The 15629-nt window shown below is 41.9% G+C and overlaps 1 pseudogene; it reads right to left on the reverse strand.

The window, feature by feature from the left end:
• Positions 1 to 5993: 5993 nt before the first annotated feature.
• On the reverse strand, positions 5994 to 8868 carry LOC139235533 (probable G-protein coupled receptor 139; annotated as a pseudogene).
• Between the last annotated feature and the right edge of the window lie 6761 nt (positions 8869 to 15629).

Below are 15629 nucleotides of genomic sequence, written 5' to 3' on the forward strand. Positions count from 1 at the left end.
CCACAAACTGGGGCCTAACTGACACACAGACACGCGCTCCAATGTTTCTGTTATACACATATAGAAAGCCAAGAAAGAGACGACAGGTGGAGAGATTTTCTTTGACAGAGAGGAGATGAGAGTTCACGCGGCATCTGCAGGTACATATGGAGCTTTGTGCCCGTTGGGCACCTACATACAAAATGTGTGATGCACGGGCAATATCAATTTCTGATGTAAAATCATTGTCGTTTTGTTCTACCCAAATATATGATTGACATCCTCCTCTCTGGGAGGGCATTCGTAGAATGTAAGTTTCGTTTACGATTCAACTCTTTAAAGGTCACCTGAATGCATATGGTCCATACGGACAGAAATGCGTAGGGTTATCACTGCCAACCGTTCTCCATTATGAGGAACATACATAAAAACATAAGAATATAAGAAATTGGAACAGGAGTAGGCCATACTGCACCTCGAGCCTGCTCTGCCATTCATGGCGGTTATGATAATGGACTGAGCTCCACTTTCCTGCCTGCTCCCCATAGCCCCTTATCGTTTAAAACACTGTCTATTTCTATCTTAAGGTTATTCAATGTCCCAGCTTCCACGGCTCTCTGAGGCAGCGAAGTCCAGACATTTACAACGTTCTTAGAGAGGAAATTTCTCCTCATCTCTGTTCTAATTGGGCGGCCCCATATTTTAAGATCATGCCCTCCAGTTCTAATCTCCCCCATCAGTGCAAACATCCTCTCTGGATCCACCTTGTCAAGCCCCCTCATAATCTGATACATTTCGATAAGATCACTTCTCATTCTTCTGAATTCCAATGAGTCGAGGCCCAAACTACTCAACCTTTCCTCATAAGTCAACCCCCTCATCTCCGGAATCATCCGAGTGAACCTTCTCTGAACTGCCTCCAAAGCAAGTATATCCTTTCATAAATATGTAAACCAAAACCGCACACAGTTCCAGGTGTGGCCTCCCCAATATCCTGTATAACTGTAGCAAGACTTCCCTGCTTTTATACTCCATTCTCTTCACAATAATGGCTAAGATGCCAATGGCCTTCCTGATCATTCGCTGTACCTGCATATCATCCTTTTGTGCTTCATGCACAAGTACCCTCAGGTGCCGCTGAACTGCGGCACTTTGCAATCTTTTTCCATTTAAATAATAACTGTCTCTTTGATTTTTTTCTGCCAAAGTGCATGATCTCACGTTAAACACGACCCGCTGTCACCTCTTCCCTGGACTGCCTTTCTGTCTGCTCTGCACTATTCCCTCTGATACCATCTCGCTTAACTCACTGAACATCACCCACAGATTTGTTCTCACTGCTCTGCTCCATTCCTTCTGATACCATCTCCCTGAACTCACTGAACATCACCCTGAGGATTCTGTCTTCCTGCTCTGCGCCATTCCTTCTGATACTATCAACGTGAAATCAGTGAACAACTCCTGCGGATACGGCAGTCACCTTCGAAGAAACAGCCAATCACTGTGCTATGATGTATGCGAGGGATTATGGCGTCATCCACGGAATCCAGGTACGCAACTCAGTTGAAGTTAGTACCAGGGACAAACATATTTCCTGATGTTTGATTTCTGATTTAAGCAAATTGGAAAAGGAGCCTGAGGTGAAAAGGGCCGAATTTATTGATGCAGGTTTGATCAGGAATATACTACGTGAAAGAGTGGGGAAAAGAATTAATATTAACTTTAAAAAGGGAATTAGTTAAATATCTAAAAGGAGAAAATTGCAGGGCTTTAGGAAAAGAGTGGGACTAATACGATAGCTCTTTCAAAGTGCCAGCACAGGCTTAATGTTCTGATTCTAGATTCGAGGCGATGCCAGCGAATGTTGTCATTCTGTTCTCACAATTAACTTTAGCTGCAACCAGTTGGCTTCTGCTTCGTGCATGTCGCTAAGATACTCAACCTGCCCAATTGATTGGCTCTGCAGGACATTGCCACGAGTATTAAGAAATCAGTTTATTGTGAGCCCTTCATAAAGGATACTGTCCTTTGGGTCCATCTCAGTGTGTGTCGGCTCACAGGAACCAATGTGGCAGGATCTGCCCGCCGTTATATACGACTTCAGCAGTCGGAGCCAAGATCTACAAAGTGGCGGGAGGTTCTGTATGAGGGTTGAACTGAGTTCCATCACTGTGAGTGCCAGGGCACGTTAATAAACTGCAGGTCCAGTCATCTGCAGCCCAGAGATGGTTAAACCGGTAAACGTAGTCACAATTTAGAGATCTGCAGAGAAACGTCTCTGGCAAAATATATTACCTTCATAATAGCCGATGTATTTCACCAGAATAATCTCGATCGCAGGTAGGTTGTGGTAAGTGTTCCCTGTGCTGGTTTAAATTGTGCTAATTAAGAAGGACATTAGAAACATAGAAACATAGAAAATAGGTGCAGGAGTAGGCCATTCGGCCCTTCTAGCCTGCAGCGCCATTCAATGAGTTCATGGCTGAACATTCAACTTCAGTACCCCATTCCTGCTTTCTCGCCATACCCCTTGATCCCCCTAGCAGTAAGGACCTCATCTAACTCCTTTTTGAATATATTTAGTGAATTGGCCTCAACAACTTTCTGTGGTAGAGAATTCCACAGGTTCACCACTCTCTGGGTGAAGAAGTTCCTCCGCATCTCGGTCCTAAATGGCTTACCCCTTATCCTTAGACTGTGACCCCTGGTTCTGGACTTCCCCAACATTGGGAACATTCTTCCTGCATCTAACCTGTCTAACCCCGTCAGAATTTTATATGTTTCAATGAGATCCCCTCTCATTCTTCTGAAATCCAGTGAATACAAGCCCAGTTGATTTAATCTTTCTTGATATGTCAGTCCCGCCATCCCGGGAATCAGTCTGGTGAATCTTCGCTGCACTCCCTCAATAGCAAGAATGTCCTTCCTCAGGTTAGGAGACCAAAACTGTACACAATACTCCAGGTGTGGCCTCACCAATGCCCTGTACAACTGTAGCAACACCTCCCTGCCCCTGTACTCAAATCCCCTTGCTATGAAGGCCAAGATGCCATTTGCTTTCTTAACCGCCTGCTGCACCTGCATGCCAACCTTCAATGACTGATGTACCATGACACCCAGGTCTCTTTGCACCTGCCCTTTTCCTAATCTGTCACCATTCAGATAATAGTCTGTCTCTCTGTTTTTACCACCAAAGTGGATAACCTCACATTTATCCACATTATACTTCATCTGCCATGCATTTGCCCACTCACCTAACCTATCCAAGTCGCTCTGCAGCCTCACAGCATCCTCCTCGCAGCTCACACTGCCACCCAACTTAGTGTCATCCGCAAATTTGGAGATACTACATTTAATCCCCTCATCTAAATCATTAATGTACAGTGTAAACAGCTGGGGCCCCAGCACAGAACCTTGCGGTACCCCACTAGTCACTGCCTGCCATTCTGAAAAGTACCCATTTACTCCTACTCTTTGCTTCCTGTCTGACAACCAGTTCTCAATCCATGTCAGTACACTACCCCCAATCCCATGTGCTCTAACTTTGCACATCAATCTCTTGTGTGGGACCTTGTCGAACGCCTTCTGAAAGTCCAAATATACCACATCAACTGGTTCTCCCTTATCCACTCTACTGGAAACATCCTCAAAAAATTCCAGAAGATTTGTCAAGCATGATTTCCCTTTCACAAATCCATGCTGACTTGGACCTATCATGTCACCTCTTTCCAAATGCACTGCTATGACATCCTTAATAATTGATTCCATCATTTTACCCACTACCGATGTCAGGCTGACCGGTCTATAATTCCCTGTTTTCTCTCTCCCTCCTTTTTTAAAAAGTGGGGTTACATTGGCTACCCTCCACTCCATCAAATGCTGTTACCCAATTAAAGAATTTGGTGCCTTTTACGAGGAGAAGAATTGCATGCAATGCTTCTTTACTTTCTGTTATACCTCCCTGCCAAACAGTTGCTCACTTTACTGAGTATAGCAGCTTGCAATGGGAAATAGAATTTAAATTTTAAGGTGTTGTTCGTGACATTGTAATAGCGCCCATATCGTACCATCATATCATTATATTGTGGCTGGTGCAGGATCATAGAATCATAGAATGGGTTACAGCATAAATTGACACATTTCGGCCTGTGGAGCCCCTGTCCGCACTCTGCAAGAGCACCTCAGCTATTCCCACTCCCCACCTTTTCCTCATAGCCCTGCATTTTTCCCCTTTAATTAGCTATCCAACATCCTTTTGAAAACTACGATTGAACTTGCCACCACCATCCTTTCAGGCAGTGCTTTCCAGATCATAACCACTCGCTGCATAAAAAAGTTATTCCTCAAGTCGCCTTTGGTTCTTTTGCCAGTCCACTTAAATCTGTGTCCTCTTGTTCTCGAACCTTCCGCCAATGGGAAGAGTTTCGCCCTGTCTTTTCTGTCCCGAACACTCATGATTTTGAACACCTCTATCAAATGTCCTCTCAAGGTTCCCTGCACCAGAGAACAACTCCAGCTTCTCCAGTCTATGCACGTAAATGAAATCCCTCATCCCTGTAACCATTGTTCTAATTTTTCTGCACTCTCTCGAAGGCCTTCACATCCTTCCTAAAGTGTGATGCACAGCATTGGATACAACATCCAGTTGAGCACGAACCAGTGTTTTATAGAGGATTATCTTAACTTCCATGCTTTGGTACGCTATGCCTCTATTTATGAAGCCCAGGATGGCGATTGTTGTTTTAACTGCTTTCTCAACCTGCCACTCTCAACGATTTGTGAACGTGTATCCCAGGTTTCTCTGTTCATGCACCCCCTTTAGGATTGTACCCTTTAATTTATACTGCTTCTCCTCGTTCTTCCTTCCAAAATGTTACACTTCACACTTTTCTGCATTGGATTTCATCTGCCACGGATCCGCCCATTCCAACAGCCTGCGGTGCCCTTTTGAAGTCTATCACTGTCCGCGTCAATGTTCACCATACTTCTAAGTTTTGTGTCGTCTGTAAATTTTGCAATTGAGACAAGTACACCCAAGTCCAATTCATTAATATATATCAAGAAAAGCAACGTTCCTGATAAAGAGTCCTGGGTAACACTGATATCAGTCAGAAACACATTCCATTCATCACTAATCCCTCTTTCCTGTCATTCAGCTAATTTGGTAACCATGCTGCAACTTTCCCTCTTACTCTATGGGCTTCTACTTTGCAGGCAAACGTATTAGCTGGCACTTCGACTTTTTGGAAGTTCATGTATACCACATCAACCGCATTGCCCTCAACTACTCTCTCTGTTACCAACGTAAAAAAACTCAATCAAGTTATTTAAACACAATTTACCTTTAACAACTGCATACTGGCGTCCTTTAATTAATCCATACTTGTCCAAGTGACTAAATTTTGTCTCTATTTTTCGCAGGATCACAGAGACTGCTGCCATGATCCACCACTCGCAATAGTCCTGAGAGTTATGGATCAAGGATATTCAGAGCGGTCTCTACAGGATAACAACTGGTTGTCACATAGTCGCATAATCCTGACTCTAAGAAGGAAAGAAAGAAAGTACTGGATTTATATAGCACCTTTTACAACGAGTGGAAGTCTCAAAGCGCTTTACAGCCAGTGAAATACTTTTTGAAAGTGTAGTCACTGTTGTAATGCAGTGAGCCGATGGTGATTCTTGAGAGCACGATAGAATGGAAAAGTATCTGTTAGCATTGGTTTGATAATACTACTCTGAGGAAACAAACCGCCGGCAGTACTGAAAAAGGGCCCTCTGATTAAATATAATCTTAATTACACGCAAATCAGTTGTACGATTTCTCACACATGGATGTCAAGATGTACGATATCGCGCATGTGGATGTCGAGATATTCAATTTCTCAGACTTGGATGTCGAGATGGGCCATGTTATTGGGGCTGATGGAGCTGGACAAAGCTGGTTCAGAACTGACAGGACAGGATGGCCCACTGGGTGTGATGTAATGCAGAATTAACACGAAAATACATTTTTATAATTTGATTAATTTTATAATGAGATTAATTGGATATTTCAGCGCATCCATTAACTCCTCTCTGAATTTACTCTGGATCACTCCATAAATACACGTGTTTGTGCAGGAACTCAAAAGCTGAAGACTATTTCCGGTTTCTTGGAGAATACATTTTGGGTCTTTGAAATTGGAACCTGAGAAATAATTATTCTTTGTAATTCGGACATACAAGAAATTTACAACGTACACTGTCCATAATAGGATGAAACTGCCCGAGATGGTAAAGTGTAAAACGATTAATTTTCTCCGGCTCTCCAACTCTGGGTCGCTTTGATTCTCTCCATTGATGTGGGCCCGGAGCCTTCTGCGGGTTCTGCTCGTCGCTAGAATATGTCTGACGGTCAGAGCATTGAGCAGCAATATCAGGAGAAAGTCATGGCGTTAAAATTCTGTCAATCCATTCATATACTATCCATAGAGGAGAACGATAAAATATTACTTTGATGTTACATAACCATGGGACATTGTCAGTTATGAACATAGGTTCATAAGTGAGATAAGAAGTGATGTTTTTTTAAACAGCCAGGGCACCGACCATGACTATAATCAGAGCTGCACTTTTCTCAGTGCAATATTTTGTTTTCAGTTTCTGGCATCATATCGCCACAAATCGATCGAAGGTGAAAGCGACTGTTAACCAGATGGAACTATCCGTGGCTACATAAATTAGGATAGATGTTATAGTACAGCCTGGAGTAGTGGACAGCAGACTAAATTGAAAATAAATTCCACTGATCCGGTTTAATATCACAGCGGTGATAATGACCAGGAGATCTGCCACTGCCATGGACAGCAGGTACTAAGTGATACATCTGGAAAGACCGCACTTTCCTCGGGACAGGATCACAATTATCACCAAGTTAGCTGCAGGAAATAGACAGAAAAGAAAACAGTAACATTAAGTATCACTCCTCCTTGATGTTTATTTATTTTGATCATATTTCAGCCTCGCGATGGGAATGATTCAGTGACCTGTCGGCAGAGATTGATCTGTTAAGATTTGAATAATGTTTGAGGAAGGGAAGCAGGAACAGCGAAAGTGAAGGAGCGTGGGCGGACTAAAGCAATGAATGAGGAGCAGGACAGTGAGAACAGGCCAAGGAGTTTTAGGTGCAACTTCGTGACTACAACCGTTTATCGTTCACTGATTGCCATCCATTTAATGACTCAGAATATCCCTTCAATAATTGCATGGCTAAAATCACACGTCAATCATGCAATCACTCAATCAGTTCAGAAATTCGATCATATAGACTCATAGATTCATAGAAGCTTACAGCACGGAAGGAGGCCATTTAAGGCCCTCGACCAACAAGAAGCTTTTCAGCTTAATCACACGTTCCAGCTCTAGGTCTGTAATCCTGCAGGTTACGGCACCTATGGTGCATATCCAAGTACTTTTTAAATGTGGTGAGGTGTTCTGCCTCTACCATCCTTTCAGGCAGTGAGTTCCAGAACTCTCTGCATGAAGAAATTCCCCTCAAATCCCCTTTAAAACTTTTAATTATTTTAAATTGATGTATCCTGGTTGTTGATCCCTCTGCTAATGGCAATTAACCCTTTCTATCCACTATATCTAGGCCCGTCATAACTTTAAACACATCAATGAAGTTTCCCCTCTGTTCCAAGAAAAACAAATCCAGCCTATCCAATCTGTCCTCGTGGCTAATATTCCCCACTACCGGCAACATGCTCGTAAATCTCCAGTTCAATCATCTCCTTCCTGCAATGCGGTGACCAGAACTGCACACAATACTTCAGCTGTGGCCTAACCAGTGTTTTATACAGTTGACGCATAAGCCCCCCCTGCTCTTGAATTTTATGCCGCGGCTAATAAATGCAAGCTTTAATTATGCCTTATTAATCACCTTATCTACCTGTCCTACTAACTTCAGGGATCTGTGGACATGCACTCCAACGTCTCTTTGTCCCTCGACACTTCTCAGTGAACCATTTAATGTGTATTGCCTTTCCTTGTCAACCTTCCCCAAATGCATTACCTCACAAACCTCTGGATTAAATTCAATTTGCCACTGTTCTGCCCACCTGACCCGTTGATAGACATTTTCCTGCTGTCTGCACCTTTATTCTTCATTATCAACCACACAGTTGATTTTAGTATCGTTTCAACGCAATAGTCAGAAATAGATGCATTTTAATAACCCTTTACACGCATCATTTCTGGACATTTGTCCGTCGACAGCATTTGTGAACCTGTGTTTGATCACCAGAATTAACTGTACTGATAAAAAGTGGCGGGAAATACATATCAAGACACACATTATTGACTGATCATTGTCGCATCGGTTCACTTCATATTTTTGCATTAGTCACACGATTCTTACTTTTTAAAAATAACGACTTTTGACTTGAACAGAGATTATTAGCTGAAGGCAGTGCGAATATAGATCTGGGACACGAAGTCACGCTGATGCAGAATAATGTTGTAATAAATTTTGCTTTGGACACCCGGGGAACTTTACAATTCCAATAAAATGTCACACTGAACAGGGATACAGAAGACACATACTCTGACTCAGGGAGATTTGAAATGAGACCAGAAAACCTGGAAGGTCAAGCAACATCTGTGGAGAGAGAAAATGAGTTAATGTAGCAGATCAGTGATCTTTCATCAGAACACAATGAACAAAGCGGCTGTGAAGCAAAATCTCGAAACACAAAATGCCAAATCGGGTAAAGATGCAGATCATCAGCAGAAACCGTGATATCCTTAACAACCAATGACTTGCTGTAATACCTTACCTGGAACACCGACAGCAGCGAGAAGCGGATAGTAAATGGCAAGTATTGGACTGTTTCCAGGTGCGTGCATTCTCTGTGAGAAACGAATTGCTGGAGACAGTAGCTCCAATATGAGATGTGGCTCATTCTAATGATCCCTTAGTTATACCGAATGTTAATCCCCAGTGAGCCAATCAGATTATGCAATTTTATTGTGAGCTACGGTCATTGAAACAAACAAATTAAGGCAGCCATTTTCGAGTTCACCTTTTCTACATTACAATAACTTCCAATGAATATTGCAGCATGTGGCAGGGGAAAAAAGACTTCCGTATCTTTCTAAGGAAAATATAATGTAAATCTCCATCTGGACATTCGAAGATGGCATAAAACCATACACAGCATAGAGGTCCGAGTTCAATTCCTGGTGTTTTCTTTTGAACTATGGGGCACAGTCTCAGGATAAGGGGAAGCCCATTTAGGATCGAGATGAGGAGGAATTTCTTCACTCAGAGGGTTGTGAATCTTTTGAATTCTCGGCCTCATCGGGCTGTGGATCCCGAATCTCTGAATATATTCAAGACTGAGGTGGATAGATTTTTGGAGTCTATGGGGAATCTGGGGATATGAAGATTGTGCAGGAAAGTGGAGTTGAGTTCGATGATCAATCATGAATTTATTGAATGGCAGAGCAGGCTCGAGAGGCATAGGGCCTACTCCTGCTCCTATTTCTAATGGTTTGTTATGTTCCTTAATCAGACCCAAATTATCTCAATGGGAGAAAGCAGTTGTGCGATCTAATGATAACTTTTGTCTCCCATCCTGCAATAAAGCAGTCATAGTGTAGTAGGTGGTGCTATCTTTGGACAGAGCACCCCTTGTTCTGCAGCAAACCGTCATACGGCAGAAGGGGTGCTAAAATTATAAAGCACATCCCTCATCATCCGATAAATCAATAATCGGGATGGTACAACTAGACAGACAAATAAGATGTAAACAGAAACGTGTTTTATCAATTAAAACATGCAATACTCAAATAAACAGGGTTGAATACAGGAAACAGCTAAATAAAATGATGGCTGCTATCACATCATCAAACACTAATGGACTAATGGTTTGTAGACAACTGTGGCAGTAATGGGATCAGCATTTTTCTTTACGTGGTGAATCAGAGACTTATCAAAGATTGTATTGGGCCACTGAAGGGTGTTCAAGGGCAGGTTTCAAAGGAATCACTAAGAATGGTGGAAATATTACATTTGTACTTTGCATCAGTCTTCACCCTTGAAAATGATTCTCGAATATTAGAATTTAATTCTACTAGTTTTGTTAGCAGCATTACCAAAGATAAAAACGTTAGGGTAAAAATAATTAAGAACTTGAAAATAGATAGAGCAGCCGCGCTGGATGATATCCACCTGATGGTCGTCTGGGAGATAGGACATGAGCTGTGAGAGCTGTTGGCCTGTATTTATAATAGCTCACTGCTCTCTTGAATGGTTCCTACAGATTGGATGGAGACTAATGCAGACCCCATTTTTGAAATAGGTGACAAGACAGACTCGGGCAACTATAGGCCCATCAGTTTAACATCAGTAATATGTAAGATGCTTGAAGCAAACATAAGGGATTTAAGAATACTTGGATAGGGAGGGACATTTTAGGCATACCAATATGACTTCATAAAAAAGAGATAGTATCTCACAAATCTAATTGTATTTTTTGAAACAGTTACGAAGTTTGTGGATCAGGGAAGCCCAGTAGACATTGTCCACTCAGATTTCCCAAAACATTTTGAAAAATACCGCACAAAAGGCTTTTGTATAAGATCGGACCCTCTGGTATACGTTGAAATATATTGAGTTGGATTCAGAACTGGCTGGCAGGAAACAGTCAAAAAGTAATAATTGATGGATTTGAATCTGATTGTCGACTGGTCACCCGTGGTGTCCCGCAGGGGTCAGTGTTGGGTATATTGTGTTTTACTATTTTTAATAATGATCTAGATTTTGGGATTGCGCGCAAAACTTTTAAATTTGCAGATGATACCAAGATCTGAGTGAGATTTTGAATTATAGCAGATGCTCGACTGCTTCAGGCAGATCTTAATGTGCTGGGAGATTATGCTCAAGGCTGGAAAATTATGTACAACTTAGATAAGTGCATATTTATGCATGTAGTTAGGGCAAATGTTCACATTCTTACACCCTCCAGGGAAAGGTATTAAAGTTGGCGCAGATAGAAATGGAATTGCGCATTCTAGTACATACATCCTTAAAGTTACATGAGCAATGCCGTGCAGTTATAGTTACAGCAAATAAGGCATCGGGGTGTATCCAAATGACTTTTGATTATAATAGGACGTATACTGTTATGTCCTTGAACAAGGCCTTAATCAGACCGAGCTTTGAATACTGTGTCCAGTTTTGTCCTCCTCACATGATAGGTGATATTGACACTCTGAAAAGGAGAACAAGAGGGTCACGAGGCTATTTCCAAGTATAAAGCATTTTAATTACCAATATAGGTTGAATGAGTTGGTACTCAATTCCTTAGATCAGCGTAGACTTAGGGGGGATCTGATTGAGTTTTATATAATAATGAAGGAAATAGAAGGTTTTCCAACCGATAGTTAATTTCAATTAAATAGGTTAGGTTGGACCAGGTATCACACATTTAAGTTGTATAGGACTAGATCTAGGTTAGATGTCAGGAGGTGGATCTTTTCCCAGAAGATAGTAGACCACTGTACAATCTGTCGTTTCATGTAATGAATGCAGACTCACTGAATTCCTCAAGTGAAAGCAGGATTTGTTTCTGGCTGCGGTAGAGATCACATGTTATAGAATGGGAGGTACTGCAGGGAATTCAAGGCCAGAGTAATCACCTGGACTAGTTTCGATCATCTAGATGGATCAGAGAAGAATTTGCCAAATTTCTTCCCCCAAATTGGCCTGGGTTTTTAATCAGACTTTTGCTACTTCCAGGAGATCACATGGTTTCGGGCGGCGTGGGACAGGCTCAATGAACCAGATGGTCTTAACCTTTCCATCATTGCATGTATGCTCGTATCTTTGTTTGTAGAGTGTCCGTTCTCTTGCAGTAAGTCTGTCATATGGCAGTGGGCGTTGCTAAATGTATACAGAGCGTCGTTTGTCTTGCGGCAAATCAGTCAGAGGGAGGCAGGGGGCGCAACAATTATTAAAGAACATACTATTCCATGCGTTAAAAAATTAAGAAAGCAGTAGGGGGCGCTACAATTATAAACGAATAAAGATATTGAAAAAGAGATAAATTCCTAGATCTAGAGATGGAAAGATAGATAGATAGATAGATAGATAGATAGATAGATAGATAGATAGATAGATAGATAGACAGATAGATAGATAGATAGATAGATAGATAGATAGATAGATAGAGAGATAGATAGATAGATAGATTGATTGATTGATTGATTGATTGATAGATTGATGGATAGAGTGATAGAAATAGAGAGGGATAATCTGCCAGCTAGGCAGATAGAAAGATAGACAGACAGCCAAGTAGATTGATAGTTACATAGATCGACTGATACATACATAGATAGATAGACAGACATACCGACAGACAGACTGATAGACAGACTGACAGACTGACTAACAGATAGATAGTTAGACAGATAGACAAAGAGGGCTAGAAGAATCTATAGATATATAGACAGACTGAAAGATAGATATTGATAGGGCACACAGATAGCTCGGTAGATAGGTAAATATCATGTTGAAAGCAACATATTAATGAAAGGAATGTCCTTGAAGAGAAAATGAGCGCTGTTTGCAGTTCGAGTTGTGTGTGTGGAAAAGTTACAATTTCAAAATCAAGTTATGGAAATGTCATTTTGTACTGACATGTAATGCACTGCATGGTGGGACTGGTGACCAGAGTCTGCAATAACATAATGCAGGAGAGGGGCGAGGGTCAGGAGATGGAAACAGCAGGGTGTATTGACACTTGATAAATGTACATTTGGCACACTGTAATTAAAGAATGTAAACAACTTGCTCATCCAGTCTGAATCAGACCGACCTTCATCTCCTTTCCTTGTTGCTGGATGTGATGCTATGTCTCAGGATCAAGTGGACACTATCTCAACAGTCCTTAAAACCGTGGATGTACATTACGAGTCACATCAGAAATTATATTCAAATGAAAATCAGTGAGGCACAATGCAGGGATACATAATAACAAAAAAAATCGGAGCAGCAAGAGGCCATTTGGCCCTGCGAGCCTCTCCGCCCTTCAGTATGGTAATGGCTGATCTTGTACCTCAACTGCACTTTCCAGCACTATCAAGAATCCCTTGATTCACTTATTATCCGACAATCTATCGACATGTGCATTGAATATACTGAACGAGTATGCCTCCACTGCCCTCTTGAGCAGAGAATTCCAAAGAATCACCCCCCTCTGTGAAGACATTTCTTTTCATCTAAGTCCTGGTTTATCCTGAGATAGTGAAAGCCTAGTTCTAGACTCTCCTGCCAGATCTTCCCTGCGTCTACCCTGTAAAGCCCTGGATGAATGTTGTAGTTTTTATATGACATTTTATTCTTCGTAACTCTAGAGGATATAGGAGTAGTCTACTCAATCTCTCCTTATAGAGTAATCGATAGATAGATAGAGAGATAGGTAGATAGATAGATAGATAGATAGATAGATAGATAGATAGATAGATAGATAGATAGATAGATAGATAGATAGATAGATAGATAGATAGATAGATAGATAGATAGATAGATAGATAGATAGATAGATAGATAGATAGATAGATAGATAGATAGATAGATAGATAGATAGATAGATAGATCAATCGATCGATATCTACCTGAGCAAGCAGGGACTAAGAGGCACCCGTCACCGTGCAGATATTACCATGAGGGTTTCAGACTGAGACACCAGTCGATGTACTGATATGTCCCTGAGGAGGGAAGTCATATGGATACCAATCAATGTCGAGATCTCCCCCTGAAGGAGAGGGAGTGAGAGAAATCAGTCAATGTACAGATATCTCCCTGTGGAGTGGAACTGAGGGACATCAGTCAATATTCTGATATCTCCATGAAGGAGAGGGACAGAGATAAACCGTCCATTGTACAGATAGCTCCTCAGGACATCAGACAGAGAGAAACCCGTCAGTGTCCAGATATCTCTTGAGTATGCAGGTATAGCCATGAGGGATAGGGGAATGAGGACAACAGTCGATATATTGATACCTCCATGCTTGACAGGGATGGAGAGACAGGAGCCAGTGCATATCTATCTCTCTCAGAGAGAGGAGACTGAGACGCCAGGCACTGCACAGATATCTCTTGTGCGAGCAGGGACTGAGGGACACCAGCCAGTCTATAGAAATCTCCCTGAGTTGGGAAGGGACTGAGAGATACCAGCAGTGTACAAACATTTCTTGAGTGAAAGAGACTGGGAGACACCAGTCAATGTAAATATGTTTTCCTGCGAGAGAGGTGGGGGTCATCGAGACATCTGTAAATATACAGTTAACATGCGGAGAGAGAGGGACTTAGATATTAGTCAGTGCACAGATATCTCGCTTTCTCACGTATAGGATGACATTATTTTCAGTATTTCAATAACTTTAATCATATCCGTCCATTTACAGGATGCAATTTCCTCCTTGATGTGTGAAATTATGCATGCTGGAACCTCAGGGATCTCTTGTATCTACTGGTTTCCAAAGATTTCAGAGAGGAACATCATAGAATCACAAAAGTTTACAGCACGGAAGGAGGCCATTTCCTCCCATCGTGACTATGCCGGTCAATCAGAGGCAAACCAGCCAAATCCCACTTCCCATCCTTGGTCCGTAACCCTGCAGGTTACGATACTTCAACTGCACATTCAAGTACTTTGTAAATGTGGTGAGGGTTGCGCCCTATACCACACTTTCAGCCAGTGAGTTCCAGACCTCCGAAGCTCTCTGCATTAAGAAATTCCCCTCAACTGCCCTCTAAACCTTCTACCAATTACTTTAAATTTATGCCCGCTGTATGTCGACCCCTCTGCTATGGGAAATAGACCCTTTCTACCTATTCTATCTTGGCCCCTCATAATTGAATACACCTCAATCAGTTCTCCGCTCAGCCTCGTCTGTTCCTAGGAAAACAAATTTAGCCAATCCAATCTGTACTCACAGCTAATATTCTCCACTGCTACCAATATCCTCCTAAATCGCCTCTATACCCTCTCGAGTGCAATCACGTCCTTCCTGTAATGTGGTGACCAGAACTGCACTCACTACTACAGCTGTGGCCTAACCAGTATTTTATACAGTTCAAACATAAACCACCTTTCTTGTATGCTTTGCTTTGCCAAATAAAGGCAAGCATTCCGTAAGCCTTCTTAACCAGCTTATCTACCTGGTCTATTACCTTCAGGGATCTGTGGACATGCACTTTGGACATCCAAAGTCTCTTTGTTCGTCTACACTTCTCAGTTTCCAACCATTTAAAGTGTATTTCCGTTCCTTGATAGCCATCCTCAAATGCATTACCTCACAGTTCTCTGGATTCAATACAAATTTGCACTATTCTGCCCCCCTGACCAGTTGATTGATATCTTCCTGCATTACGCAACTTCCCTCTTCATTACCAACCATATAGCCAGTTTTAGTATCATCTGCAAACTTCTCAATCATACCCCCATATTCAAGTCTAGATCATTGATGTATATCACAAAACGTTGAGATCTAGTACTGAGCCCTGTGGAACCCCACTGGAAAGATCCTTCCAGCCACGAAAACACCCATCAACCGTTACCCATTGCTTCCTGCCTCTGAGCCAATTTTTGGTCCAACTT

Source organism: Pristiophorus japonicus, chromosome 23, assembly GCF_044704955.1.
Source record: "Pristiophorus japonicus isolate sPriJap1 chromosome 23, sPriJap1.hap1, whole genome shotgun sequence".
NCBI lineage: Eukaryota > Metazoa > Chordata > Chondrichthyes > Pristiophoridae > Pristiophorus > Pristiophorus japonicus.